The 16,691-nt window shown below is 44.1% G+C and overlaps 1 protein-coding gene across 1 annotated transcript in view; it reads right to left on the bottom strand.

The window, feature by feature from the left end:
- The window catches only part of SPTAN1 (spectrin alpha, non-erythrocytic 1), a 97,925-nt gene extending 87,555 nt beyond the window's left edge, over positions 1-10,370 (bottom strand). The window contains exon 1 of the mRNA XM_032233158.1: positions 10,279-10,370. The gene's annotated coding sequence lies outside the window, so the exon portion shown is untranslated. The remainder of the gene's footprint in view (positions 1-10,278) is intronic.
- Between the last annotated feature and the right edge of the window lie 6,321 nt (positions 10,371-16,691).

Raw genomic sequence — 16,691 nt, 5'->3', positions numbered from 1 at the left:
GTTAAGTGAATTGGAGTTTCCCTCCCCCTCGCTGACTTTGCTCATCAAGAAAGCCGCAATCAGGGATCTTGTGACCTTGGGATATGGCCACTGTCATAAAAATGAGTTAGTCACCAAGCGTCTGAATTTTGATCACGTGACTGCAGGGGAGGCGGCTACGGTCGTAAAGTCACTTTGTTCCATGTCGTTGTAACTATGAACGGTCTCTAAGTGAAGTGTTGTAAGTCGAGGACTACCTGCACCTTCGACTGCAGTTCTTAACCGCCGTAGTTGTCATTCCCTATGAACAACTGAAGGCCCCAACTGCATTGCAGTATTTTTTTTAAAAAAATGTTTGGGAAGAGAGGGAGAGAAAGGGAGAAGCAAAATTCCGCTTTTTTACGCTGTTAATTTAAAGCACAAGTCACGTTTTACAAATCTTGCCTGCCTGGTCAAGTCATCACCCCAAAGCCCACCCTGGTATACATACCTGTTGTTGTATGTTATATGTATATGTTACTGTATGTGTTCTGATGGATGCCCTAATTAATTCATGAACCTCGAGCCAAGTTTCAAAAGAAATCCAGTTATTTATTAGGAGCAACATGGTAGCACTTCCCCGAGTGGAGTCAGCTCTGTCCCACGCAATTTACGGCCCAACCATGACCCCATTTCCCCCCTCCTCCTAGCAGGTGTCATAAATCACATTCTCCAACGGAGCATTTTTGTGGGCTGTAGAAAACACACCTCTCCAGCTGGCTCTGGTAAACTGGGATACAACTGGAGAGCAAGCCAGGAGTGCTTTACGAGTTGACAGTATGCTGCTGTTATGTGGTAACCCTTAAAGGTAAAGGTTCTGTGCTAGTTGTTCCTGACTCCAGGGGGCCCTGCTCATCTCCGTTTCAAAGCCGGAGAGCCAGCGCTGTCCGAAGACGTCTCCATGATCATGTGGCCGGCTCAATGCCGAAGGCGCACGGAACGCTGTTCCCTTCCCACCAAAGTTGTTCCTATTTTTCTACTTGCATTTTTTACATACTTTCGAACTGCTCGGTTGGCAGAAGCTGGGACCAGTCACGGGAGCTCACTCCATTACACCGTGACCCGTCAAAACCGCGCTCGACTAAACCGCGTCACTGACGTCATCAACAGGGTGATAACAGCCAGCGCGGAGAAAGAAGGGTGCTTTAAATAGCGCTTTGAAAGCAAGCCGATTCAATTTAAGGTAAGGGTTAGGGTTAGCTTTAGGGTTAGGTTAAGGGTTAGGGTTAGGTTAAGGGTTAGGGTTAGGGTTAGGTTTAGGGTTAGGATTAGGTTTAGGGTTAGGTTTAGGGTTAGGTTAAGGGTTAGGTTTAGCATTAGGTTTAGGGGGGTTAGGGGTTAATTTTAGGTTTAGGGTTTACAGCGTGCTTCTGTCTCCGCGCTGTTGTCGCCCTTTTGATGACGTCAGCAACGCAGTTTAGTCGGGCGCAGTTCAGTCGAGTGCGGTTTTGTCGGTGAACCCATTACGCGGCATTAGGGTTCGAACCGCCAACCTTTCTGATCAACAAGCTCAGTGTCTTAGCCACTGAGCCACCGGATCCCTTCGTGGTAACCCTTAAATTGTCAGGACAATCTACTGGTTTCAGTTTGTCTTCCACAAAAGACACAATCAGGTGCTTGAAAGCATATGACCAATGGCTGCACAGGTAATCTCGACTTACAACAGTTCACTTAGTGACCGTTTATAGCTATAACTGCACCAGGAAAAAAGGGACTTGGGACAGTTTTTCACACTTACAGCCATTCCATCAACCCCCACCGTCACGTGAACAAAATACAGACGATTGGCAACTGGCTCATACTTATGATGGGTTGCGGCGTCCCAAGGTCACGCGATCCCCCTTTTTTTGACCGTCTGTTGAGCAAAGTCCATGGGGAAGCTGGATTCACTTAACAACCGGGCGACAAAAGTTATCCACTTGCAGCGATTCGCTTAACAAACGAGGCAAGAAAGGGGGTAAAAAATAAGGGCTAAATTCGCTTAACAAACATCTCGCTTAGCAACAGAAATTTTGGGCTCAACTGTGGTCATAAACCAAGGACTGCCTGTAAATGGAAATACTATCATGCTAAATGCAGCCTTCTCGAAATTGCGTAAGCTACGATGTGCCAGAGCAGCTGTTTCAAGCCCCCCCCCCCATTTCTGCTTGCATCTCCTTCTGGGGGTACCTTTAAGTCCATAGCTACAGGTACTCCTTGACTTACGGCCACAATTGAGCCCAACGTTTCTGTCGCTAACAGAGACCGTTGTTAAGTGAGCTTTGCCCCATTTTGCGACCTTTCTGGGCCACAGTTGCTAAGTGAATCACTACAGTTGTTAAGTAACACGGGTTGTTAGAGCGGCTGCGACGGTTATGTGAAAAAACAGCCATAGGTCTCTTTTTCCAGAGACGTCGCAACTTTTAACGGTCACTAAACAAACTGTTGTATGGTTGCCTAGAAGTTCTCATCCCTGCCCGTGTGTCTGTTGCTTTCAGCTTGATACTGGGGAGCTGCAAAACTCAACAACACGCCTCTTGCTATTCATTTCACCCAATTTTATTTGCCTTTCACACTGGAAACTCTCTCTCTCTCTCTCTCTTTCCCTCTCTCTCTCCTCATTCTCCCTCTCTTTCTCTCTCCTCATTCTCTTTCTCTCCCTTTCTTTCTCATTCTCTTTCAAACTCTCTCATTCTCTCCCTTTCTCTTTCTCATTCTCTCTCATTCTCTCTCTCATTCTCTCTCTCTCTTTCTTTCTCATTATCTCTCTCTTTCTCTCTCATTGTGTGTCTGTGTGTGTGTTTGTGTGTGTGAAAAAGGCCCCCCGTTGAATAAGAAAATGAAGTCAATTGGAAGTGAAGTCCTTTAGTGTGGGAATAATGTGCTGTTCTTTTCCACCGGAACAAAACACACAATTATAAAACCTCCGCACACAACTCGCTGACATCAGCAGGGCCCCAACTAGCCGTTCCACGGTGCTGCAGAGCGATGCAGCCTGCATTTCGCATCGGCCTTTGCGGCCCGCAGAAGCCACTTAGCGGGTGCTGGAAAGCATCCATCTTTTGTCCTCTACCCCACCCCAAAATGGAGACTGGGTGTGTATGTGTTTTTTCCTCACACTCCTCTGGGCATTGATAGGGAAGGACAGACTTTGCTCTCCAACTCACACACAAACACACACACACGCAGGGGCCATCATCACATTCCACACATTTTCTGTTGCATAGGACATTAACCGGCTCCGCCCGACTCAACTGCCTTCTGCCGATAAGGTCAGAGACGGGCAAAAAAAGGCCAAGCTGGAGAGGGAAGTTGGATTCAAAGGCTTAATTCAGTTTAACGCAACCTTCTCTGGATCTGAAACCCACTAAACTTGCTGGACTTCCAATACACACACACACAAACAGCAATTCCCATTGCTGTCAGTGGCTAATGGGAGTTGGAGTCATGCACAGTGGTAGGTTAGGAAAGGCTGGAGAGGCCAGGAAAAAGAGCCTTACCGCTTCGAGATTTTAAGAGAGAAGCAAATCTGTCATTTTAAAAAAGCTTTCTGCTTTTGGGGAAAAAAATAAAATCGTTCGCTCCCCCGAGGCTTCACCTAAACAACAATGGGGCAGACCCGAGGCTGATGGGCATCAAAGAAATGGGTTTCTGCCTACATCCACTTCAAAGCAATTAAAACACAAGAGAACGCCGGGGCATCTGGTAGAGAATGCTGAACAAGGGGTATTTTTAGTTTCTGCAATGCAACAGCGATAATGCTAGCAACTGCCATTCACAAAGGAAAAGCTGTCGCGCATGGGGAGGGGGGGATTAAAGGGGTTTTGTAACCCTGCTTAGGCCAAAGGCCAAGTTATGGGATTTTTCCTAAACCGGAACCCTGTATATTCTATGGCCTAGGGAAAACCTTAGCCACAGGGGAAGAGCTAATAGTAAAATTATGTCTTGTGTTTTAACTGTGCCAGGTGAAGTGAGTGGTTTTGTTCTACCTGTTCAGAGGCTATTGCTAAGCAATATGAGGAGAGGGAAGAATATTTCATTTTAGCATCTGTGTATTACCGCTTCCTTGTGCACCTCTCTATCATGATGTTCCCCTACTTTTTTTTCCAACATGAAATTTTCCCAACTGTGTGTGTGTGTGTGTGTGTGTGTGTGTGTGTACGTACACATGTGCTTTTATCTTTTTAACATCCTGGAAGATACCCCGATAAAGGTAAAGGTTCCCCTTGCGCGTATGTGCTAGTTGTTCCCGACTTTAGGGGGCGGTACTCATCTCTGTTTCAAAGCCAGCACTGTCCGAAGAAGTCTCCGTGGTCATGTGGCCAGCATGACTCAACCCCAAAGATGCACTGAATGCTGTTACTTTCCCACCAAAGGTGGTTCCTGTTTTTCTACTTGCATTTTTTATGTGCTTTTGAACTTGGCCGAAGTTGGGACAAGTCACAGGAGCTCACTCTGTTATGCGGCGCTAGGGATTCGAATTGCCGACCTTTCTGAATGACAAGCTCAGTGTCTTAGCCACCACGTCCCCATGAAAGATACCCAAGCACACCCTAAATCTATCTGCCATTGGTTGCCTCAAGTACTTACGCAAACGTTTTTATTTTCGGTCGTTTTCCTAAAGATTCCCTAATCTGAAATTCACTTTTTTTTTCCTTGCTGCCACCGTAGCAAGCTTTTCTTGCTGAAACAGCCACCTCCTCACCTGCCACATCCAGTTCAAAGGCCAGCGAGGTGCAAACACTTATTATCAAGGCGGCAGATAGACAACTTTGCTGCAGCTCATGCATATATGCATTATGGCACACGTGGGTGTAAACACTGGTTGTGCCTTCACTAAAGGTGAAATATTTATGGCCAGTGACCAGGAGCAAATTCCTTGGCCTGGCTCCCTTTTAAATCTACCTTGCCTCGGGGGCCCTTGGAAGGCCTCTTGTCCAGCCTGAGGATAAACACTTAAAATGCCCTTTTAACTATCACCTTTTAACAAACCATCCAAACTGACATGCCGACAGGCGTCCCTCTGCATCAGTGTGGGCATTCCTCATTATTTCAGGAAAAGCTGGAATAACCTTCCACCAAAGGCCAAATGTAAATTTGGTACTTTGGGATTTGGCTGCGTTAAAAAGGAGCTGTCGGTGTCAAACTTTGCGAGTGGATGAGCAATTCTCTATTGCAGGTGTGATGCGTCTGACCCAAAATTTGAACAGCCTATAAATTGCTGCCCCAGCCTTTTTCCTTCTACTTTATCATGATTTCAGCTGACAGCATATTCAGTGTTGTTCCTATCCTTGAAGGAGGTCAGTCAGGCGAGCAGGTATCTTCATTTTAATATCCTGCCATCTCAGCGGGAAGAAGGGACAACCTTGGTAGCATGCAGCAAAGGACAGGGAAATAATAAATCCACAAATATCTGCAATTTCATCCTCTAAAAACGTGACCTTTCAACAGTAAGCACTTTACAGAGAAGTGAAAATGATATTCCAAAATCCAGCATAATGCTGGGGGGGAAGTATGTTATTCCTTTTTAATGCATAAGAATCACTAAACACAGTGTTCCTTTCCATCATTGTTTTAAGGATAATGACCTTCAGTTGATTATGCCTTCAATTTTCAACCAAAATAAAGCAGAATTAGTTCTTACCTCTTATCATAATTCTGAAATTATTTCTGGTTTGAGTTGAAAGAATAAAGAACATTGGGATTTAATCTATAAAAAAATCAACTGGCAACTTTGGGTACATTTTTTAAAAAAACGTCCCACCTCTACATTAGTCATAGTCATGCAGAGGTTAGTGAAGACTGCATTCTGTGCTAAATCACGCCAGGACGAATCCGTGATCGTACACGGCATGGATAAAATTACACGCTAAACATGCAGAATCTGGAATCCATAGAATTTGCAGCTTGTTTGCTCCAAATACATAAATATAATTTCCCTGGCTTTATTTCTTTGTATCGATGGCCACACCCGTAATACTTTGCATCTATCCTGATCCACATAACCACTTATATATTGTAAAGTGTTAATTACAAATCCAGAAAAATTGGTTCAAAAAGCAAAAGCATAATATTAAAGCATTCGGATTCCACTCCATGCATCAAAGACAGAATAAAACTGAGCATTTAAAATGCTCTTTGCCACAGGGGCGAAAAGGGCAGGAACATCAAACAAGAAAAAAAGTGTGGTCCCACATGCACATTTCAAAATACCTGCGCTCTGACTTTGCGAAAGGATGACAACATGACGAAGCAGCTCAGAGTCTAAAAGGGAGGAGGTATACCAAGATAATTTTTTTTTTACTAATTCTATGCTAAATCCGTAACAGAACTGCTATATTATTTTGTCATAATACCAGCCATTTTCAAACATTAATTGCATGAAAATTAACCCATCCTACATGCTTACTAACTCCTTACACTGGTTAAAATTAACAATAATTTTAAAAAGTAGAATAAAACTACTACTTACTACGTAATTTTATTAGATCAACATTCTTCTATTATTTCTATCAATTTAGTTGGGGTTTCTTAACAATGTGACAGAACTTTTTTTTCGCAACACAACTAAGGGCAGAATAAATCTAAGTTTAATTGTAATATAGTCAATTATAAAAATCTTAACATAATTTTACAAAATTGCTGATTTAATTTAGAGTTATCACTTTGAGCTTTTTTAATCCAAAACAGATGTCTCCTAGATCTTCTAGTAGCATCCTTTAAGTTCTTGTGCTAGAAGAAGATTCTAGATGATAGTTTGAATCACTACCTACACTGAACCTTACCTAACTGGATTTGCTTGAAATTAATTCTCGCTGTCTATTCCTAATGGCACTCCCTAAAGTCTAAATAAAATAAAGTTAACTAGCTAAATTGGAACTCATGTTTCAAAGGAAAACATTTAAAGAATGCAAGGTTTAAAATAATTCTATGATAAAGCACAAAGGACAAAGAACTTATGTCCTTTCTGTATGTAAGAGATCTTGAAAAATGACAAACTGCACAATCATTTTAAAAATTGTGGCATTTTAAGCATTATTAGTGCTCGCTTAAGAAAACAAGAAAATCCGCCCATTTTCCAGGGTGCCCAATTTCCTGGAAATCCTGCTTTTGGGGAAAACTCTTTTGCGGAGAACTGCCCCCTCGCCCGCAAAACCCCACCTTCTTCCCTGCTCTTCCATTCCGCTCAACTTAGCACAAAGCTGAGGATGTTTTAACGCAAACAGCGGGACGCCATTGCTGCAAACGGAGGTTAGACAGAGTTGTTCCCCTATATATTTTCCTGCTTTTTAAAACAAAAATCAAATGGATGAACAGCAAGTTTAGATCATTTGAAAGGGCGATATTTAATTTGCCAGCCCTAATTCAATCTGAATGAAATTCCTGCTGTTGCACAGGGCGGATCCTGCCTCTCCTCCACCACACACACACAGACATATATAGAGGTCGGTTGTGCATATCCTTTCCAAGGGCGGAAAGAACAACGAACAACCGGTCCACCAAGGCCAAGAAAACAATGCAGCACCTACCACACCCAGCTCTCTTCCATCCTTATCCTTTTCCAAAGCAAAACTAATGTAATTTCAGGTTTTGAGCACAATTTTCTGGGCTGAAAAGATTTTTTTTTTAATGGCAAGCTAAGGGGACAACATTCTCACAAGGACTGCAGGCACCTGTGATGCAGTTAAGAGTACTCTACTAATAAATGATGGACAGAATTATCTCTTCAAAGGACAAGGGACGGAATGTCATAACTCAGATGGATATAGGATGACTACATCATCTAGTGCTAAAATATGTCACCTTACTTTCCCAAATTCAAACAAGAGGGCTATTGTCTTCGGTTTACCTTTTGATAGAAACAATACATATGTATATTGCACAGGTGCTCCCCCCCCCCAAAAAAAAAGAGAACAGGATTTCCTTGGGTTTTTTTTCCCTTTGAAAATGTTTTGCCTCTCATCCAAAAAACGTCTTCAGTTCTTGGATGAGAAGCAAAATCTTTTCAAAAGAAAAGAAAATGTGGTGGGGGGGGAGCACATTTGACACCAACATGGCCCGATGATTGAGAATCTCCAGAGATATTTACACATATATATATGCTCCCTGATCTGTAATGCCTAGGTGCTAGTCGTTCCCGACTCTAGAGGGCGGTGCTCATCTCCGTTTGAAAGCCGAAGAGCCAGTACTGTCTGAATATGTCATGTGGCCGCCCAAGGCGCATGGAACACTATTATTTTCCCACCAAAGATGGTCCCTATTTTTCTACTTTCATTTTATGTGCTTTTGAACTGCTAGGTTGGCAGAAGCTGGGACAAGTAACAGAAGCTCACTCCGTTACGTGGTGCTAGGGATTCGAACCGCTGAACTGCCAACCTTTCTGATCGACAAGCTCAGCATCTTAGGCACTGAGCCACCTATAGTTTTGTAAGTGCCCGGAGGGCTTACAAAAATATAAATTACGAGTTTATTTTATACACTCCAATACGCTGAAAAAGGCTGACAGATGAGAGGCAGATGGCTAGCAGGAAGTGCAAAGATTAAGCTTGGTGTGTACATGACTGATAAGGGAATGGAAGGGTTAAGCAATTGGAGGGGAGTTCTAGTAGGGCTGGGAAGAATATTTCAAGTGCCTTAGCATTTTCTTTCAGGCAACTAGCTAGCCAAAATGCCTTGGAGTAACTGCATCTCATTCATCTGAAGATTCCCCATCTGTAGATGATTTAATTTTAATGTGCTGGGCTGGCTGTCGCTGGCTGGAATCAAATTCGGATTTTAACTTTTTCCCTTAGCAAATGATTCTGCAGGGCTTATGTCTTTAAGCAACCAATTAAATGAATTGATACAAGGAGATGACAATGATCTGAGAAACAACCCACAACAAAACCCTGCAACTGGTGGAAATATTTTTTTAATGGGGAGATTGTATCCTCCACGCATTTGGAAGGTGTCTCTCAACAACGGTTCAACATACAAACTTATTAGGGTTACGCTGAACTATATGCCAAGATCAGGAATCCGATGCCCCTTTTACTTTCTTCAGAGGCAGACAAGTCATGTTTGCCCACCAAAAGCATTACTCCCAAGGCTGAGGTATGTACTCATCATTCCAACTACCCTGCAACCCCATCGTCACAAATTCAAAATATGCCTTGCTCCAAAGCCAAAATTCTTTGGATGCTGCAGCGACACAACCCTCTCACAAGAACACGAACGGAAAGGGAGGGGGCACCCCAATGCATTCAAAGCCGCTCATTGAAAGCATATTGGCTTAAAAATAAATTCACTAAATGCTGGTCCCTTTGCAAAATCCATTAGCCTAGATTGACAGGAAAGGGGTGCTTGACTGCAAACGTAATCGAGGTTTGGATTGAACTGTGAAATCAACTCTGCTCATTCAAGTGGAATAAAACAGGAGGAATGCAATTGTAAAAAATGATTTTAATACCAGGTCTGGTAGGTTTGAGTCCATTGGTCATAATTAACACAAACCAGACTGGGTGTGCAACATATACACCTACACCTCCCCCCAAGGTACCTATCTCTCTTCCCACTTATGACTATAACCATGTTGCTTGTATCTTTACAATTTATATTGTTTGTTTCCTAGTATGGTTTCATTGCTTATTAGTAACCTTTGACTATCACCAAGTGTTGTATCTTATGATTCGATGAATGTATTATATTTCATTTTTTCTTTATGTACACAGCATTTGCACCAAAGACAAATTCTTTGTGTGTCCAATCACACTTGGCCAATGAAGAATTCTATTCTATTCCAATTCCTATTCTATACCATTCTATTCTAATTCCTATTCTATTCTAATTCCTATTTTATTCTAATTCCTATTCTATTCTAATTCTTATTCTATTCTATTCTAATTTCTATTCTATTTCTATTCTAGTCTTATATACAAGATAGGGTGTTTCCCCTTTTCATTTCTGAATGCAGAAGGCTGGATGAAATGGAGCTTTGCAGCCTTTGGATACCCTAAGATTCCAAAGCCCATCATCTCCCGCCCAGGGAAAGTTGGGCTGGGGCCGCTGGAGAGGAGCCAGGCTGCAAGGCAACATTAAGATGCTTTGAACCACCTAAAGCACCGTACCTGTTCATCCGCGCAGGCGCAGAAGGAGCGCCTATGCCAGGGCTCCTAAAGAGGGCGCTCTAAGGCCGCGCCCATCTTTTCGCCCCACGTTTGGCCCCCTCACGGGCTCCCCCTCTCCTCCTTCCCCCCCACACGGCCTCTCTTCCGCGTCCTCCCGTTCCCTCCTCATCCTCACCAGGTCGCTTCGAAGGGCTCTCTCCACCCCACACCTCGCTTCTCTTCAGTCCGCCGCGCGTAGCTCCGCCCCTCCTCACAACCCCTTCGGACACCGACTGGGCTCCGCCGGCGCCGGCGCCCTTATTTATAAGATAGCCCGCGGTGACGTCATCGCCGCAGAGCCGGCCGCAGAAGCCGAAGCTCGCCGGGGCGGAGCTTGAGCGGCGGAAAGACCCGAAGCTTAACGAAAGACCAGAAGCCGAGGGCACCCGAACGGGGCCGGCAGGAGAACGAAAGCCTTCAAGGGCAAATGTCTCGTTTGTTGGTGATACAGTGCAGAGTGCAAATCGCTGGTTTCTACGCATGACGTCATTTTATTCTCTTGCTCAGCCAGAATAAAAATAATAAAATCATTAAAAAAACTAAGTCTTCCACCCACACACTGTTTGCCTGACGGTGATGGATGCTGTCCTATAGCGTGTCTAAAATGCACCTTTGGGGGGGGGGGGGGTGTGCATTGAATTTTGCATTAAATTATTGGGGGGGGGGTACCTGCCTCCCCCCACCTATGTGAGCTGAGTCCTCCTGAAATCAACAGAAAAATAGGTTTCCCACCCTCCCAAGTTTTCTACACTCATTTCAATCCACCCATGGGTAGCATCTGATTGGTGATTTAATACATTTCAGTTCCTTATTTTTTGGCACACACACACACACACCGTTTGTTCCCGGCGATTGTGCTTTTGTTGATCGATCTCACACAAGTTTGATACCCTTGGATGATCATTGGACTTAAATGTCTGCACGCTTCAAGGATGCAATGAGTGATGAATTCTCAGGCCTGCGTTTATCTTGGTTAATCAAGCCCTGTTTTTTTCTCTCTATTAATTAGTTTACTTTATTATCGTTGCACATACCACCAAATTAAATGCCATCTTCAGTGCACATTATAACTAGAAAAATAAAACACAAAACACACCTCCTTCGCATTCTATACCATTAAATTGAAAAGTCCTGGTACTGCATCAATATTACACTATACAGTAGAATTCAATATAGTTACTGCTCTGGGATAGAAGCTGTTTCTCAGCCTGTTTGTCCTTGTTTTTATTGTCCTGTATTGTCCGCATTATTTCTTTGAAGACATTTTGCTTCTCATCCCAGAAGCTTCTTCAGCTCTGACTGGATGATGGTGGGGAATGGAAGGATTTATATTCCTTGCAGACAGCTGATCGTTTGCATCCTTTTAGCAAGTCATTAAGGGCACTTGAAGGTTTCTCTGTGTCCTCAGGGCAGTGGTGGGTTTCAAATTTTTTTAGAACCTCTTCTGTAGGAGTGGCCGATTTTGTGGGAGTGGCTTGCTGGCCATGTGGCTGGGTGGGAGTGGCTTGTCAGCCATGTGACTGGGTGGGAGTGGCCAACTTGTAAAATATGGTGAAACTCACTTAACAACACTCTTGCTTAGCAACCAAAATGTTGGCTCAGAAACTCTGCCATTTGAAGCACGCAAGCCTTAAAGATGTCAAGTTACAAGACCCTGGCACTCCTAACCCTTTAGACAAAAAAACCCCAGGGTTTTTTTTTCTCCATATAAACATATTTTTATTTCCATTTTCATAACATACAATCACATGTATACTATACATAGCCAGCATCATAGTAAGTAATTAAGTAATGATTACATCAGTTCCTCTTGTCTTTAACGCCCCAAAAAGATTAACACCCATTAACTCTCCATACACCTCTTTCTTCTACCTCTCTCTTACTTCCTATCTTCCCTCCATCTTCCTTTCCTACTCTACTTCCCCTTCCTTTCTCCTTCTCCTCTCTCTACATTCCACTCCTCCTTATCCTCATCCTCCTCATCATCCCCCCCTTACCCTCTCTCCTATCCCTCTCTTCCCACCTTTCTTCTCCCTTCTGCTTCCCACTCTTCCTCTCATTGGTGTATTTCCGCTTCCATACAACTCTACTTCCCCTTCCTTTTTTTAAGCTTTAAGACTTGTGGACTTCAACTCCCAGAATTCCTCCTCTCGCTCTTCATCTTGATGATGGGCAGATGGGCGGGGGGAGGGAGCTGGAACCCGTTCTAAATGGCACTGTAGATTTGTGGAACCTCTTCTATAGAAGAGGTTAGAACTGGCAGGAACCCACCCCTGCCTCAGGGTCACCTGAGTGGTGCAAAGGGTTCCTGTAGTCTGCAATTCCCCCCCCCCTGAAAATCCATTCCTCCACCCACACCATTCCAAGGGTCTTCATCCCAAATTGTATAGCTAAAAGTCTGTAGAGATTCTCAGTCATCCAAGGTCATGGTTGTCCCAAAGGTGCTTTTTTCAGGAGGCAAATGGACTTCCTTTTTTTTTCTTGTGAAGACGTTTCGCTTCTCATCCAAAAAGCTTCTTCAGCTCTGACTGGATGATGGTGGGGAAGGGAAGAATTTATATTCTTTGCAGACAGCTGATCATTTGCATCCTTTTGGAGAGTAGTTGAGGCCACTTGGAGGTTTAACCTGTTAACTTGAGTGGTGCAAATGGGTGTGGAGCTTTCTTGGAACTGTTGAAGCTGCCTCAACGACCCTCCAAAAAGGATGCAAATGACCAGCTCTCTGCAAAGAGTATAAATCCTTCCCTTCCCCACCATCCAGTCAGAGCTGAAGAAGCTTCTTGGATGAGAAGCAAAGAAAAAAAAAACCAGAATGTCCAGTTGCCTCTTGAAAAAGCACCTTTGGGACTTCGGAGAGGAATGCAAGCAGATGTCCTGACCTAGGCTTCCCCCAAAAGGGGCAACCATAACTTGGATGGCTGAGAATCTCCAGAGACCTTCCTTTCCAAAATAAGCAAGAGAAGAGAATTACCGTATTTTTCAGAGTATAAGATGCACCGGTGTATAAGACACACCAAGATTTTGAACAGGTAAATTTTTGAAAAAAGTTTTTGCACTCTGCAGGACTCCCAAATCTTCTGCATGTCTCTTTTTTTGTGAAAAACAGAGCATGCAGAATTTAACAAGCCTGCAAAGTGCTCCTGGGAGTTGGGGGGGCAAAAACGAGCAAAAAATGGGCCTTTTTTGAAAAAACGGACCCATTGTTTGCAAAAAACAGGGCATGTATAGCAAAAAACAGCCGATTCCTTTGTGAAAACAGGCCTGTTTTTTGCCAAAAACAGGGCATGCATAGCCTTTAGGAGGCTTGTAGAGTGCTCCTGGGGACTGAGGCAAAAATGAGCAAAAAAACGGCCCATTTTTTGCTTGTTTTTGCCCTCCCCAGCCCCCAAAAGCACTTTGCAAGCCTCCCAAACCCTCTACACGTCCATTTTTGTGGAGGCACGTCCATTTTTGTGGAGGAGGGGTTTCGGGAGGCCAAAATTATTATATTCAGTGTATTCAGTCATAGGTACACCCATGTTACACCTATCCTCCGTGAGCTGCACTGGCTTCCCATCGGTCTCCGGACATGCTTCAAGGTGCTGGTTATTACCTATAAAGCCTTACATGGCCTAGGACCTGGATATCTCCGTGACCGCCTCCTGCAACATACCTCCCAGCGTCCAATAAGATCGCACAGGGCGGGCCTTCTCTGGGTACCGTCGACCACGCAATGCCGTCTGGCGGCTCCTCAGAGGAGAGCCTTCTCGGTGGCTGCCCCGGCCCTTTGGAATGATCTACCCCCTGAGATCCGGACCCTCCCCACTCTCCTGGCCTTCCGTAAGTCTGTTAAGACCTGGCTGTTCCAGCAGGCCTGAGGCTGTTGATCTTGACTGAACTTCAGCCCCATTATAACTGAGTGCATGTTATGTTTTTCTGTTTTTAAGTTGTACTGTCTTGTGTTTTAATCTTTTTAAAATATTTTTTAAATTGCTTTTATGTAAGCCGCCTGGAGTCTTCCGGGATTGGGTGGCATACAAATCTATTAAAATTACAAATTACAATTATAAGATGCATCCAGACTTTCTCCCTCTTTTGGGGGGGGGGGGAAGGTGCATCTTATACTCTGAAAAATACGGCACTGACCAATACAACCCACTGCTGCTGCTCCCTAACTTACTCCACCCGACTGTCCAAAGCACCCTTGACATCAGCTTGGAACAGATGCCAGAGAGTTGGCAGCCAAGTTTTGCTTCCTTCCTTTGCCAGAGCCAAAAAAACCTGCTGTAGCTGCAGCATCACCCACAGCTGTGGTGGGGCCCGCAACAACACCGGCATTGTCTGGAAGGAACCCAACTTATTGCAATTCAGATGGGGAAGAGAGTGATGGAATCCTTCCTTCGTTTTGCTGGGCACAAAAGGTGGCTATTCTTAATTTCCCATCAATCTTTGGATGCAGCAAAATGCCGAATAACGTCGACACTCCCTTTGAGACTGGAGAGGCCACGGATTGCTGACTTTCATATTCTATGTGACTGCTGACGCACTAAATTCATCGATCGGCAGAGATCTGGCGATCTCACGTGAGCCAGCTCAAAAAGCATTTATTCCCTGGAACATGGGGGTGTAGGCTAAGCGCATACAAATCAAGACAAGGGTTTTGAAAGACCGGAGTCATTCCCCCGCACCCCAAAGGCTTTTATTATTTCCATTCCAGAGCCTTGGTGACACAGTGGCTAGAGCAGTGTTTTTCAACCACTGTGCCGCGGCACACTAGTGTGCCGTGACATAGTGTAAGGTGTGCCGTGGGAGAATTACTTTATATATAGTCAATATAGGTACAGAGTTAACTTTTTTTAACATTTTCTAATGGTGGTGTGCCTCGTGATTTTTTTCATGAAAAAAGTGTGCCTTTGCACAAAAAAGGTTGAAAAACACTGGGCTAGAGGGCAGTATTGCAGGCTACTTCTGCCAACTGCTGACTGCCTGCAATTTGGCAGTTCAAATCTGACCAGGATCAAGGTTGAGTCAGCCTTCCATCCTTCCGAGGTGGGTAAAATGAGGACCCAGATTATTGGGGGGGGGGGGGGCAAGATGCCGACTCTGTAAACCGCTTAGAGGGCTGTAAACAAACTGTGAAGCGGAATAGAAGATTTGTCTGTCTGCCTGTCTATCTCAGTGTTTCTCAACCTTGGCGACTTTAAGTCCTGTGGACTTCAACTCCCAGAATCCCCCAGCCAGGCTAGGGAATTCTGGGAGTTGAAGTCCACAGGACTTAGTCACCAAGGTTGAGAAACACTAATCTATCTATCTATCTATCTATCTATCTATCTATCTATCTATCTATCTATCTATCTATCTATCTATCTATCGTAATGGTGCAGTGGTTAGAATGCTGTATTGCAGACTAACTCTGCTGACTGCCAGCAGTTCGATTCTCACCAGGCTCAAGGTTGACTCAGCCTGCCGTCCTTCCTAGGAGGGTAAAATGAGGATCCAGATTTTTGGAGGGATAAGGTGCTGACTCTGTAAACCGCTTAGAAAGCGCTGTAAAAGCACTGTGAAGCAGCATATAAGACTAAGTGCTATTTCTGTCAGTCTATCATTATCTATCATCTATCTATCATTTATCTATCATCTATCAATCTATCATCTATCAATCTGTCATCTATCAATCGATCTATCTATCATCTATCAATCGTCTATCTATCATCTATCTATCGTCTATCTAGCATTTATCTATAATCTATCATCTATTGTCTATCTATCATCTATCTATCATCTATCATTTATCTATCATCTATCAATCTATCGTCTATCTATCGTCTATCTATCATCTATCTCTGCTGAAATGGTGCAGTGGCTAGAATGCTGCATTGTACACTAACTCTGCTGACTGCCAGCAGTTCAATTTTCACCAGGCTTAAGGCTGACAGTCTTCCATCCTTCCGAGGTGGGTAAAATGAGGACCCAGATTGTTTGAGGGATAAGATACTGACTCTGCTTAGAGAGGACTGTAAAGCACTGTGAAGTGGTACATAAATCTAAGTGCTATTTCTACCTTCCTTCCTTCCTTCCCTCCCTTTCCCTCCTTCCCTCCCTCCCTTTCCTTCCTTCCTTCCCTCCCTCCTTCCTTCCTGTTAGAATCCAGTATTGCAGGGTAATTCTGCCAGTTGCCAGGAGTTCTATCCTGACTGATTCAAGGTTGACTCAGCCTTCCATCCTTCTGAGGTGGGTAAAATAAGGACCCAAATTGTTGGGGGGCAACATGTTGACTCTCTAAACTGCTTAGAAAGGGCTGGAAAACACTGGAAATCAGTATATAGGTCTACATTCTATTGCTATAATGGTCTAAAACAGGGGTTCTCACTTAGTGGCAGTTCAAAGCTGCCACGGCACTGAAAAAAAAAAAGGAGACTTACGACCACTGTTCACATCTACAACCCTTGTGGCTGCGCGATTTCCATTTGGATGATTGACAATGGACTCATATTTACTGACAGTTTGCCGTGTCCAGGGAGATGGGGTGCCCATTGGTGACCTTCTGACGGATGAAGTCAAGGGGGAAAC

Source organism: Thamnophis elegans, chromosome 16 (assembly GCF_009769535.1).
Source record: "Thamnophis elegans isolate rThaEle1 chromosome 16, rThaEle1.pri, whole genome shotgun sequence".
NCBI classification, from domain to species: domain Eukaryota; kingdom Metazoa; phylum Chordata; class Lepidosauria; order Squamata; family Colubridae; genus Thamnophis; species Thamnophis elegans.
Note: the sequence above shows the minus strand (reverse complement) of the source record. Positions and strands in the feature narration are given on the sequence as shown.